At 38.9% G+C, this 12,979-nt stretch overlaps 1 protein-coding gene and 1 long non-coding RNA gene across 2 annotated transcripts in view; one reads left to right on the forward strand and one right to left on the reverse strand.

The window, feature by feature from the left end:
- LOC143729575 (uncharacterized) overlaps window positions 1–2,539 on the reverse strand; it is a 32,750-nt gene extending 30,211 nt beyond the window's left edge. The window contains exon 1 of the long non-coding RNA XR_013200020.1: window positions 2,488–2,539. This is a non-coding gene — a long non-coding RNA (uncharacterized LOC143729575). The remainder of the gene's footprint in view (window positions 1–2,487) is intronic.
- rps7 (ribosomal protein S7) overlaps window positions 1–12,979 on the forward strand; it is a 117,773-nt gene that overhangs the window by 88,822 nt on the left and 15,972 nt on the right. The window lies entirely within an intron of this gene.

A 12,979-nucleotide genomic window follows, 5' to 3' on the forward strand; every position in this document is an offset into this window, starting at 1 on the left:
GGATCATGGCAAGCAGACTTTGGGACAAAAGGAGAACTAAAACGAGGATCAATACCATCGTGGCGTTTTCGAGATCCCGAGAGCTTTGCGACAAACTTAGACTAGACAGAGACGCCACTCTTGCATATACTTTATTAGACAAGTGAGGAAATGTATATAAAACAAATTAATTTTATATAGCTCAACAACATGATGAAATGTTAGAATATGATCAGTATGTTATTCTAATGTTGATCTAGCTTACTGCTAGTCTCATATAGCCAACAAACACATAGAAAGACGTTATAACTTTCAACACGCTGTTTAGTATGATAGTGTAATGTTAGACCAAGTGAAACAATGCTGTGTTACCTCACAAGTTTAAATCTTCAAATAACTAATTTGTCAAATAAACTGACCTGTGTGAGTAGGAATTTAGAACTTGCGGATGAAATTCCCTTATTTCTTTATATCCGGCGGGATGGGCATTTTTAAAAAATGTTGTATTTGAATATTTGTTTATTTAAATGACGTTTAATGAGAAAGACATTATTTTTTTAATAAAAAATAAATAATAAATAAGTTTTTTTAAAATTTTGTCAACATTTCTGAAAAAGCTTGGGCTACGATTAGGGAATAAAGATACACAAGCCTACTATATAGCGTAAGGTTTTCTTTTAGTTGAAAACATTAAACAATATGTGTAAACAAAAAAATATAAAGAACAAAAGCATAAGCTCAAGCAGTGCGAACGGGAAAACCCGCTAATAAAGCAGACTGCGCAGATATCGTACAGAATCAGCACTCGAGTCAGCATATTGGTTATCGTGTTTATATTGTTGCACCTTCATGTTATGAAAAACAATAATATCCCCAGCATGCAGCTAGGCTCCTGATTGGTTAAAGGCTGATTTATACTTCTGCGTCGGACCTACGCCGGAGCCTCTACGACGTAGCCTACGCTTTGGTTTTAATTTATACTTCTGCGGCGTTGTCCGTGTTGACGCACGCAGAGGGAGCATGTGAAACCCGAGGAAGCGGTTTGAGCAGACCAATCACAGCGCTTGCGTCCGCGTAGAATTGACGCATTGTAACATTTTTGGAGAGGTGCACGTCAGGGTACGCCGAAGGGTACGCGCGCTACGCACAGCCTACGGCGTAGCTACGGCGTAAGTTCGACGCAGAAGTATAAATTGGGCTTAACGCGGCGCGAATTGACGCAGAAGTTCAGATTTTTCAACTCGGGCGGCAGACGCGAATTCGCGTCAAACGCGTGAATGCACAAATAGCACTAACTAAATCATTCGCGCGCAACGCGCTTAACGCGCCATACGCTCAATGAGGCGTATTTGCGTCTACCGCGCCGCGCTCTACGCCTCATTCGCGCCACAGGAATTTTTTTACGCGCGTAATACTGATTTACGCCGATTTATACTTCTGCGTCGGACCTACGCCGGAGCCTCTACGCCGTAGCCTACACTTTGGTTTTAATTTACACTTCTGCGTCGTTGTCCGCGTTGTCGCACGCAGAGGGAGCATGTGAAACCCCAGGAAGCGGTTTGAGCAGACCAATCACAGCGCTTGCGTCCGCGTAGAATAGACGCGTTGTTACATTTTTTGGAGAGGTGCACGTCAGGGTACGCCGGAGGGTACGCACAGCCTACGGCGTAGCTACGCCGTAAGTTCAACGCACGAGTATAAATTGGGCTTAACGCGTCTTTGCATTGACTTAACATTGAAATCACTTGCGCCTGACGCGCTATTCGCGTCCGGTGTGAACGCACCATAACGGTGCAGAGCCACTTGTCCGTGTGACACTTCTGTTGTGCCGCGCTCCACTTTATTCCTATAGGCTGATTTATACTTCTGCGTCGGACCTACGCCGAAGCCTCTACGCCGTAGCCTACACTTTGGTTTTAATTTATACTTCTGCGTCGTTGTCCGCGTTGACGCACGCAGAGGGAGCATGTGAAACCCGAGGAAGCGGTTTGGGCAGACCAATCACAGCGCTTGCGTCCGCGTAGAATTGACGCGTTGTTACATTTTTGGAGAGGTGCACGTCAGGGTACGCCGAAGGGTACGCGCGCTACGCACAGCCTACGGCGTAGCTACGTGGTAAGTTCGACACAGAAGTATAAATTGGGCTTATGGGTGACGTCACGCAACTTTTACGCGCCCGCAAAGCATCCCGGGAAGGCAGCGCTTCATTTGGAAAAATGCTGCGCGTCAAAAAGCTGGCCGATGCCCATCTTTATGCAAATGAATTCCGTTGAACGCGACGCGACTATCCAATAGAAGCAGAGCATATGTAGACGGGGGGAAGTCTCTCGCAGGTCCTCTGTTCTAGACCGGCCGCTGGCTCAAAACCACACCCATAGCGGTAAACTTGAGGAACGCCCATCAAAGTACAAATGTGGGGAGGCGTCGCGACACCACGCTACAGTCGTGTCACAAAAGTGGATCTCTACCGGCATCATCTCGGCTCACTCGTGGTACAGCTGCTCTTACATGCAGTGATGGACAGCTGTCTTTCATCATTCAACTGCTGTTTGGATTTCATGTGATTTCTCATTGTGGTGGTGATATTATTATAGCTTAGTATCATTAATTAATTTGATTAAAAGTAATTCCATTTTGTAATATCATGTTCATCTAAGTAATTCTAAACTTCGCGAGGCAGACGACGACATAATGTAATCAAATACAATCAACTTATGTGTTAAACACGCTTCACTGCGCCACCCAGTGCATTTGATTATAACTGTGAGTTATTGCTTCAGGATTTATCATGGACTCACAGCAATAACGGCCAGCAAAGCAACGTAGTAAAATTCGATTAATAATTACATATTGAATATTCGTGCACATCCCTAATATCCGCAGGACTCGCGTGTGGCGCTGATCTGTCACTAATTAGCAATCTCGCCCTGCTTCATACCAAAGTCATGTTAAAAAACAAGAATGTTTTCACTCACCAGTAAACATTATTAGATCCATCGGCATGACGGCAAGTTCCACGATTCCGCTTATCACTGTCATCAATCTATACCTTAGTTATTGAAAGAGGTTAGCGACCCCTACATATTGTAGCTTCAAGTCACAATGCTGGACAAACTGCTTAAATAACGTGCTAAAAATTATACATTTTAATTGTTGGGTTTTTTTATATCAAAAATTAACACAACGTCTTACCACTGAAAAAATATGTGACATCCACACACTTAATATATTTTTGCAACATTAGATTTAACAACTTATTTTGCCCAAAACTGAAAATTCTGTCATTACTTACCTTCACGTTGTGTCAAACTTGTATACCTGTGTGGAACACAATAGAAGCTTTTCTGAAGAATGTCGGGTCCAGACTACTACAAATTATTAAAAAAGATTAAGTAGATAAATATTAGATTATTTTTTGTGAACTTTTTCTTAAAAAAAAAAAATACAAATACAAATTTGGCTCAAAGTCTAATCTCCAAGTTTTACCAATGCTGCATTTATTTGATCAAACTATATTAAAACCAGTAATGTTGTAAAATATCATTACAATTTAAAATAACAGTTTTTAAAATTAATAAACACATTTTTTTCTAGCGATTGCAAAGTTGAATTTACAGCAGCTATTCAGTCTGAAAATATTTATTGTACTTCAGTATGAATTTTTTTTAAAGTACATATAAATGTAAAATACAAAAGGAGCAAAACAATATTATTAAAAATAGTTCTATACAGTTTGAGCAGCAATATTGTGTTCAGTTTTAACTCTGTTTCTTCCATTTGGTTTTCTTTGAATTAAAAAAAATAGTCAAATGTTTATTGTAAGTTTAAAAAAATTATTATATTAATTATACCTTGATCATTCATGCTAATTCATGGTGCATTATCTAATGTAAGAGACAACTTTAACATGTGAAAATGTATTAGTAAATGTTGAAATTAACAATGGAAAATACTTGTATTAACCTTATTAATTTTACAAATGGACTTTTATTGTAAAGTGATACCATTTAATTTAACAGTCATGCTTAAAGGGACAATGTGTAGTTTATTAGGTATTTTATTATCTAAAATCAATATTTTTATTCATAAATATGTCCTCAATAGTCTACAAATACCTCTGCTTATTATGTGACTTATACTCGTAAACGAAGAATTTATTATCTTTATATACATGTGACGGGTAGGTCCCATAGACGGTAAAAGAAATGGACACAGCGACCCCATTGATTTGATTTCAACGGAGAAGACCGAAGCCTGATTATTGCACCAAAGAGTATAGAAGTATCAAGAGGCGAAACTCCGTTGCAGTTTTGGTAACAATCACTAGATGGCGCTGCTGACGCACTGACGCCATTTTGGACTGAACCAATGGGTTTAACGTTAGCACAACTGTACAGCATTATGTCTGGAAATAATTGTAAACAAAGAAAACAGTGTTCTGCCATCAACTGCAACAACTACCAGTGTACAACCAATCAACTAGCATTTTATAGATTCCCCAAAGATCCAGAGAGGTAAAGTAGAAAAGGTTTTTATTAACGTTAAAGTGAGCAGCGTACGTACGTCTCCATACGTAAATAGCGGCATATGGATGTACAACATGAGTGCAGGGAAGTTGTGTGACAAGGAAAAATGCAAAAACTCAATTGTATACATTGTGAAACTATTCAATAGAGTCAGGATCCATCATATATTACGGACCCAAAATCGACAACTCTTAACGTTACAGCCCAAACAGAAGCGCAACAGAATTTTTTTTTAAAGCCAAGTACTCTGTAAATCTGCACATTAACTCTCTCTTTCTGTATCAAATGTAGCCTAAAATGTGTTGTACAAAGTTTTTTTTTTATCAGTCAAGATGAATTAAATTATAATAAAACTAAAGACTAAAACATAACAGCTAGGCTAATATACTTACCATTGCAATTATATTTGTAGTAAATGTGTGCACTTTACTTGCACAATGTTTGATTTGTTGTGTGTAAGTTAATGCAGCTAGAAATGATGTGATCTACTTACCGTCACCAGTTTTATTACGGTTCATTTTGTGATGATCTTCTATTACTATTAAATATTCTCTCTTGACTAATGTGTTGTCCCTTTCACCTAACTCACTGTTCATTGTGTTTTGGCTTGTTCAATGAATTTGTTAATCATTTCATGAGGAACACATGGGCTGTTGTTAGGTGTTGTAAAATTGTGAAGTGTATGAAAACGGGAGTTATCCCCAAAAGTTATCGGGTAAATAGCCTATTTGACAGCTCGTGCTCTATGACGAAATTGTTTAATTATAACCCGATCCATAAGCATTATTTTGTTGTACATTATTCAACACGCCGTTTTAGTTTAGGCTATGGAGATATTAAAAACTAGAAACTATTTAGTTCCCTTACCTGCTTTTGAATTGGAACCGGTATCGTTCAATTCTATGACAGCTGTGTTGCGTTCAGTCCAATATGGCGGAACTGCAGCTCTGCGCATGGGCGCATTTGTTGCAATGGAACCTTCTATTAAGTTTCGCCTCTTGGTACTTCTATACTCTTTGATTGCACTTCCTGCCTGATGGCTGAGCGACTGAGCAGGCTCAAACTGAGCTTGACGACAGTCTGACAGTTGTAAATCTTCTAGTAGCAGTGTCAAAACAAATCTGAATCACCCTATTCCTCAAAAACTTTGTTGAAATATTTTGTCCCGTTGCTTTTATGGACTCTCTATCTATGGGCTTCTCCCTTGACTTTATGCCTCTAGTTTGAAATAACAAACCTGTTCACCGGAAGGAAAACTCGACGTAGTGCTATTAGAAGACATCCTGTCATAGCTTTTTGGTACATAACAGCTACCCTAGATGCAACACGCATTTGAAAAAGCAAGCCGCTGGAGAGCACAATTCGTTTTAATGCAAAATACAATTTCACCGCTAGATGGGAGAAATTCCTACACAATGTCCCTTTAAAGATGGGCATCTTCAAATATCTACACAAAGGCCATAGCATTGAAATTAGACACATACACGTTATTTGCTTCCATTTTAGAACATTTGATTATCTAATCAAAATGTGTTACAGTGACGATAAAAACGAACTGAAAGCGAAAAAATTTCTGGACTTATGTTTCTGTCGGCTGCACGAAGATACCGTCATTAGCTTACTTTAAATATGCAACTTTGCTGCATACCGAATGCATAAAAGCGAACAAATGGATATACACTAATACAAAGATGCTAACAATTGTGACATTAAACTTTTGAGTCAGCTGTGTATTTTTGTATTAACCATAGCAGGTTTTAATAGTTTGAGGAAGGCTACTAATGTTAGCATCCTCTCAGCCTCGACAACTGTTCTTCGCTAATGCAGCATCTAGTCAATAAACGAATTACTTTATAATAATATGAAAACATGTACTGTATTGTACACTGTATAAAATACCGTTTGGTTGTCTTTGTTTTAAATCCATTTTTGAAGTGTCCCGCTCTGTGCAGCGTGCAGCCTCATGTTACTTGTCAAAACAAAAACCACGAAGATTTTATTTCGCCTCTAGAGGCCGCTCTTGTACTGTATACTGACAGCGAGAGCAGTGAGCGCACATGACCCAACGGACAACGGACGCAATGAAATCCACAGAGGTTCTGCGAGCACTTGTTTGCATATGCTTGCTTGCAGTCTTCTTTGTTCTTCCGAGTTTTTTGTAGTAAGTAACGAATATGCTTTGGGGAAATGTAACGGAGTATAAGTAAACATTTTATTTAGGATGTGAAGTAAACCTAGTAAAAGTTGACAGAAATATAAAAACTCAAGTAGATTCTCCCAAAAAATACTAGCCTACTGTAAAGAAGTAGCCTACTTTGTTACAATACAACACACCACTGATACACACACACACACACACACACACACATATATATTTTACATAGGTTACACTATAGCATTTTAGCTAATAAAATAGAGAAGGTTCTTAGAGTTTGAAAGCATGCAAAATTACAACATGTAGTAAGCAAGAGTACTGCTTTACCCCATAATGCCCTTTATAATCTTTGCTGATAGATAGAGAGAGAGAGAGAAAGAGAGAGAGAGAGAGAGAGAGGGGGGGGGGGGGATTGACGCATACTCATGCACTGAGTTGTGCCATCTGCTCAACTTGGCAGCTTAACATTATATATGGGTGGAATGCTCCTCCCTCACTCTCTCGTTCTTTCTCTCTGATGATCAATCAGCAGTGGTTGCGGTCACTGCAAAGTTATCCATGGGGTCACAGCAGGCACAGCGGGCACATCAGACACCGTGGGCACTGGTAGACCAGTAGGGGTGGAGCTTTCGTTCAGGCAGAGAGTGCAGGACAACACAATGCTCATCATAGAGCCGCAGCTCTGTTATGCAGCAGAAACACTGTTTATTGTGAAAACAATATGAAATGTTGCTTTGCCTTTTTGAGGATTTTTTTTCTTCTTTTGGCACCCTTAGCATTGATATTTGTAATCTGTAAATGTATAATAATATGATAAATTACGACAGCACTAACATTCCGATACTTATAATGAAAAGCACTCAAGCAGTGTACTGTTTCTATGGTTACAATCGGCTAATTAGTGGATTCTAACTTGCCATTTATACATTTTGTGTATGTGTGAATAGGCTATATATGAATTAAGCAACCAACCGGGTGCGTCTGATCATATAACCATTAACTATGCTTCAAATACACCTATGGCCGACAAGAATCAATGAATGTTCTATTTAGCAGATCACAGTCATCTCTTTTTCACTTATAAGAGTTATGGAAACATGGGAGTGCATATCTAAAAAAGAAAATAATGGTATGCTATACTGCCTGCTTGTTTGCCCACATGCTTGGTGCAGTTGTGCTGCAGAAGGCCATGCTCCAGCGAGACAGAAAATGAGGCACAACAAAACCTCTGACTCATAGAAGAAACAGAGACAATATTCCTTCCCTCTCTTTGCATCTTCCCCGCTGCACAGCTAGATGTGGGCCAAGATCAACCTCCCTCTCTCGCTTTCCTCCCTCCATCCATCTATCGTTGCATGTCAGGGCCACTCTGAGACCCAGCCCCACAGCGGGGAGACATTCCTTCACATCTGATGGGCTGATAATGGTGCCCCTCTCTCCATTCACTTGACCGGACATGGTCTGCACACTCTGTCGCTCTCTCTCCATCTTTCTGTCGCTTGCACACACACACACACACACATGCACGGAAATGCCTCTGTTCATTCAGGTTGATGCCGTCAGACGAGGATCTCAGGGGAAGCTAATTAAGTTGAAGGCAGGCCCTGCTGTCTGCTGATGAGCTGCAGAGACTCAGACTAGCCAGCATCTGAGTTTCCATAACATGCCTGTATTATCTACAGCACCGCCTTCAGTTCGGTTCTTTCTATCAGAAGATTACTGTCTGTCATTTATGCATAACTGGCTAAGATTAGGAAGAAAGAGAGACTGAAAGAGAGTGTGAAGATGGATAAATCAGACCGAGATCTTGTTGTGAGAAGTCAGATGATAGGGGGTGTTGTTGAGAATTTCATGCTGTTTTATATCTGGGCTGCGTCTGAAATTGCACCATATGCTTATTTAAAGTGACAGCCATTTGTAATGGGGTTTGAAGCCATAGCGGGCATTATCGAGTGCACTCATTCCATAATGCACCTCAATAACGAGTGTACAACCACTGTACACTCAGTGGCTAGCCGCTAAAGAATACACATGCAATGTTGGTCTGAATTTATTCCTCCCCATGTCTCGCCAAAAGATGTTTGCAGCACTTCCAATGCACTCAGTGTCCGAATTCGGTCATTTGTTTTCATTCACTCACTGAGTGGAATATTATTGGAGTAATGTAGCGAGTGCATGTGGGTATAGGGGGCATTTTCAGATACACATACAGCCATGGAGAAAGCCATGTCATATCAATATTTTTTAACCAATCACCACGTAAATGTCACGTGACTAATCATAACAACATTCATGAGTCGTATTTTTTACAGTCCATTGTTGTGACTACAAGAACCACCACAAAACTTTCACAAGCAACTATCCAGAGCTGTGACATGAAAAGCAGCTAGCTCACTGCGAAAAATAGTCTATTTCTCACTTGTAGGAACCCCTATAAAAACAACTGTGAGCATTAGTAAAACATGTTATACAGCTGTACTATATTATAATGAAAAGTTAGCTATACATGCTATTTGCTCTTATTTAGTTAAGTTATTTAGTCATTAAATGGCAATTCAAGTGAAGATCTTGCAAAATCATATCTTCCTTCCACAGTGCTTGATCAAAAACATATCCCATTATCATGATCTTGTTCTAGCTAATTCAGAGATTTTATAACCAGTTAACACAATGCTAAGCTTGTAGGCTAACTGAAAACAAAGAGAGGGAGATATTTACTTTGATTATTTTTAGGTTTAGTAATGTAATGTGATACTTTATGTATTTAAAAAGATCAGTTTTAAAACTAACATTTTCATAAATTAAGAATAAATATACATTGAAGCTTTACATTACATTATAAATTAAACTACCAATCAAGCAGTGTGTAGAGTAGCCATAAAAAAAAGTTTAGTTTTAGCCAGTGGAATCGTTTTGTTCGAGGAAAGGATTCTACAAAGGTAAAAGATAGCATGACAACAGCAGAAGCTAACTGGACCATGGCCAAAAAAACCAAAAAACAACTGACTTTAGGGTAAATGGATCCAATTTTGAAGGTCCTCTCTCTTTAAAGGAGTCAACAAGTTTCAACGTTTGGGTCTGTTGATTTTTTCAATTTAAGCAATACCTCAGAGAACAACTAAAAACAATTGTTGTCCTGTCTTTTGTAGTGAGAGTGAGGAGAGGGAAAAATATGGCGATGGTGCAGACAGGCTCCCTCAGCACATAAGAGCACTCTTCCTCATCTCATTTTACACTCATATTGTGCTGTTATCAGCTGCATCCAGATTGCCTGTTGTTTGTCTATAGCGACTCAAATCAGGCAAGCCACACTTGCGATCACTTCTTGTGATCCCAAATTTCCAGAGATCCCCTATTAGCCACCTAAATGCTCCATATGTGCTCAACTCACCTCTTTTATCTACTTTATATCACCACTATACTGCAATATCACAAATTAACATTTTATTAAGGGACAATATTTATCCTGGAACTGATTATCGGTCAATTTAAATTTTCTATTTTCTAACCATCTTGTATAAGCTCAGCATTTATTCAAATATCTGAATTGAAATAAATTTATTAAAGTAGCTGTTAATGCACCAGATATCATGTTCTACTAAAATACATTTTAAATAAATGTCTGATTCTTGTTAGAATATACAGCTCTCTACAATCTACATCCATTTCATAGTCACATTGTGATATATGAAGTTACACTTATGAGAAATAGTCACAATAACAAGAAATGATTGCATATGTGAGAAATATAGTTGCAACTGTCAGATATAAAAGTAGCCTACATTGTGAGGTAATACTGTATGCTATTTTTTTGAGATAGGAATTTTGGGCTGTATGCCAAAATCATCAGTATTAAAATAATAAAAGACTTGAAATATTTCAGTTGGTGTGCAATGAATCTAAAATATATGAAAGTTTATTTTTTAAATAAAAAATAAGCAATTATATGAGGAAAAAGTTGAAATTGTAATACAAAGTCACAATTATAAAAAATCATTTCACAATTACGAAAAGAATGTCACAATAACCTTTTTATTGCACTCAGACGTAGACATGGGCAACAGGCAACATCTGAAAGCACAGAATTCCCTAGAAAGTCATTATATTGTGTATCGATATACAACATTATGTTCATCGATATAAACATTCGTAAGAATGTTCTGGAAATACTGTAAAAAAAACAAATCTGTAATTTAGAAGGTTAAGAGCTAAACATACTTTTGGTCATTTAGTGATCTTAAAACCATAATTAACATAATTAGACAGGCCTACAAATATTGTGGAACATATCAAATGCTGTAGGTAATATTAAAGACAACACAAAACAAAACAAAGTAATTAACTACAAAGTATTTCCCCAGAGAATTTAGATATCTGTGGAATTTTTGTCAATTGATGCTTCCTGTCCAGCAGAGCTCTTTCCTGATTTCACATCCTACAACTATGTATTCTGAGCCCTCAAACATGAAAAATCTAACACTCTCATCTCTTTTCATGCTTTTGCATGCTTCCTCTGCTGTATCTCGCTGTTCGCCATCTCCCTCTCTTTTCTGCTAATACCCTGGCGCTCAGCAGGGCCCTGCGCCCCACTGTGTGTCTGCCTGCATCTCACGCTCATTAAGATTAAACATGGGACTCTACCAGTGCACAGGCAGAGCTGTGGGCATGGAGGTAAACCAGGTTCATGGGCTGATGTGGCAATTATGATTTTATTTTCTAAAGCCCCTCAGGTGCCACGGGAGGAACATGAGCGCGACTCAGTGTTTAATACAACACAGTGTTCCTCATGCAAATTCACATGTCCCAATCCTAACAAGTGGTTTAAAAAATATGCTGTTCTGCCTAGGCTGTTTGTCTTCTACATCTAAACTTCAGCAAATCACAAAGGCTTCCGTTTCAGACAGATTATCTAATTGACATTCTGTCATCATGTCAATTCTTATGTCAATCAGGAAGGCTAATTCTCCTTGATAATTTCAAAAGGGTTTTTAAAAGAAGATATTTTGAAGAATGTTTTAACTGTTTTCCCCATACAATGAAAGTCAGGTCCAAATCATCATTCTATGGGCAAAAAACATTGAGACATTTTTTAAAATCCACAGAGGAAAGAAAGTTATACAGGTTTGGAATGACTTGTGTAAATGGTGACTGAAATTTTTTTGGGGGGGCATCCCTTCAAAAGACTTGAATTATGCACAGTCAGACCTCAAACATGAATTTTGAAACTGTCTATGCTTTTAAAAGAAAGCTGCTTACTAGTTGCTAAGACTGCTACATGGATGGAAGTAATGGGCCTGTCCAAATACCCACACTTGCGGTCTTGGCCACTTAAGAGCTGGTGCACGCAACAAGAAGTGTACGAGCAAGACTGTCCCAGGTCTGAAAAAGTGCATCCACACTATCTCTAATACCGCTTCGGAGCGGTCTTTGAGGCTAAAGTGTATCCCATCATTCATCACGTTCAGGAACTTACATACCCAGATTTCGCATCATGTCTAGGAAAACTTTCCAGTGTAAGTTTAATTAATTATGTTACATATAATTTGTTTGTACAACTGAGTGTTGCACATTTGATTGGTGCAGAAACTGCAGCGATTATATGTAGTTTGTAAAATGTTTGAAAATGAAGTGAAATTTAAACATTTGCAGTCTTCAGTTACACTTGAACACTTTGGCCAAATTCCAGAAATGCGTCATGGAAGTAGACAAGTGGTCAAGTGCAAAGATTGCAAGATGGTATTTGGACAGGCCCTATGTTTTACATGCTTTCTGATGGATACCATTATACAAACTGAATAACTCTATGAGGATGAAATATCTTCACAAGCCCATGCTGGTGCATTTCTGAGCTTGAAAAAGAGATGCTATAATGCTGTAATATCTCAGTGATGCTGTGCTTGGCTGTTGTCGCAATCTGCCTCCCTTCAGAGAAGACTCACTATAATTCATTATGCATCTAAGGAGAGGGGGGTCTCGTCTCAGTGTAATAATATCTCATGCTTGGTTAGAAGGCGGCTGCATAATTAGAGGTAGGAAATCTGATGGATGGGGGAGTGGGGTGGTAGGATGCTGAGCAGTGTGACCCCACTGACCTTGTTATCATTATGGGTGGCAGGGTTGACCAGTCCAGCCCCTGCTTCAGCAAGCAGCTGTTGCCTTTAATGGCATCATTTGCTCTTCACCTTGTCACCCCCGCTCCCATTCTCTCTCTAACTCTCTGTCTTTTCCTCTCTGTGGTATCTCGTCTCATGGTCAAGGGCAGCTGAAATCACGCCAAATCTGACTGGCAGCCTCATCAAGGTGAGGACTTAGGTAGTTA

The sequence above is a fragment of the Siphateles boraxobius genome, unplaced genomic scaffold (genome assembly GCF_051911475.1).
Source record: "Siphateles boraxobius isolate OS27281-9 unplaced genomic scaffold, OSU_SipBor_1 8, whole genome shotgun sequence".
Taxonomy (NCBI): domain Eukaryota; kingdom Metazoa; phylum Chordata; class Actinopteri; order Cypriniformes; family Leuciscidae; genus Siphateles; species Siphateles boraxobius.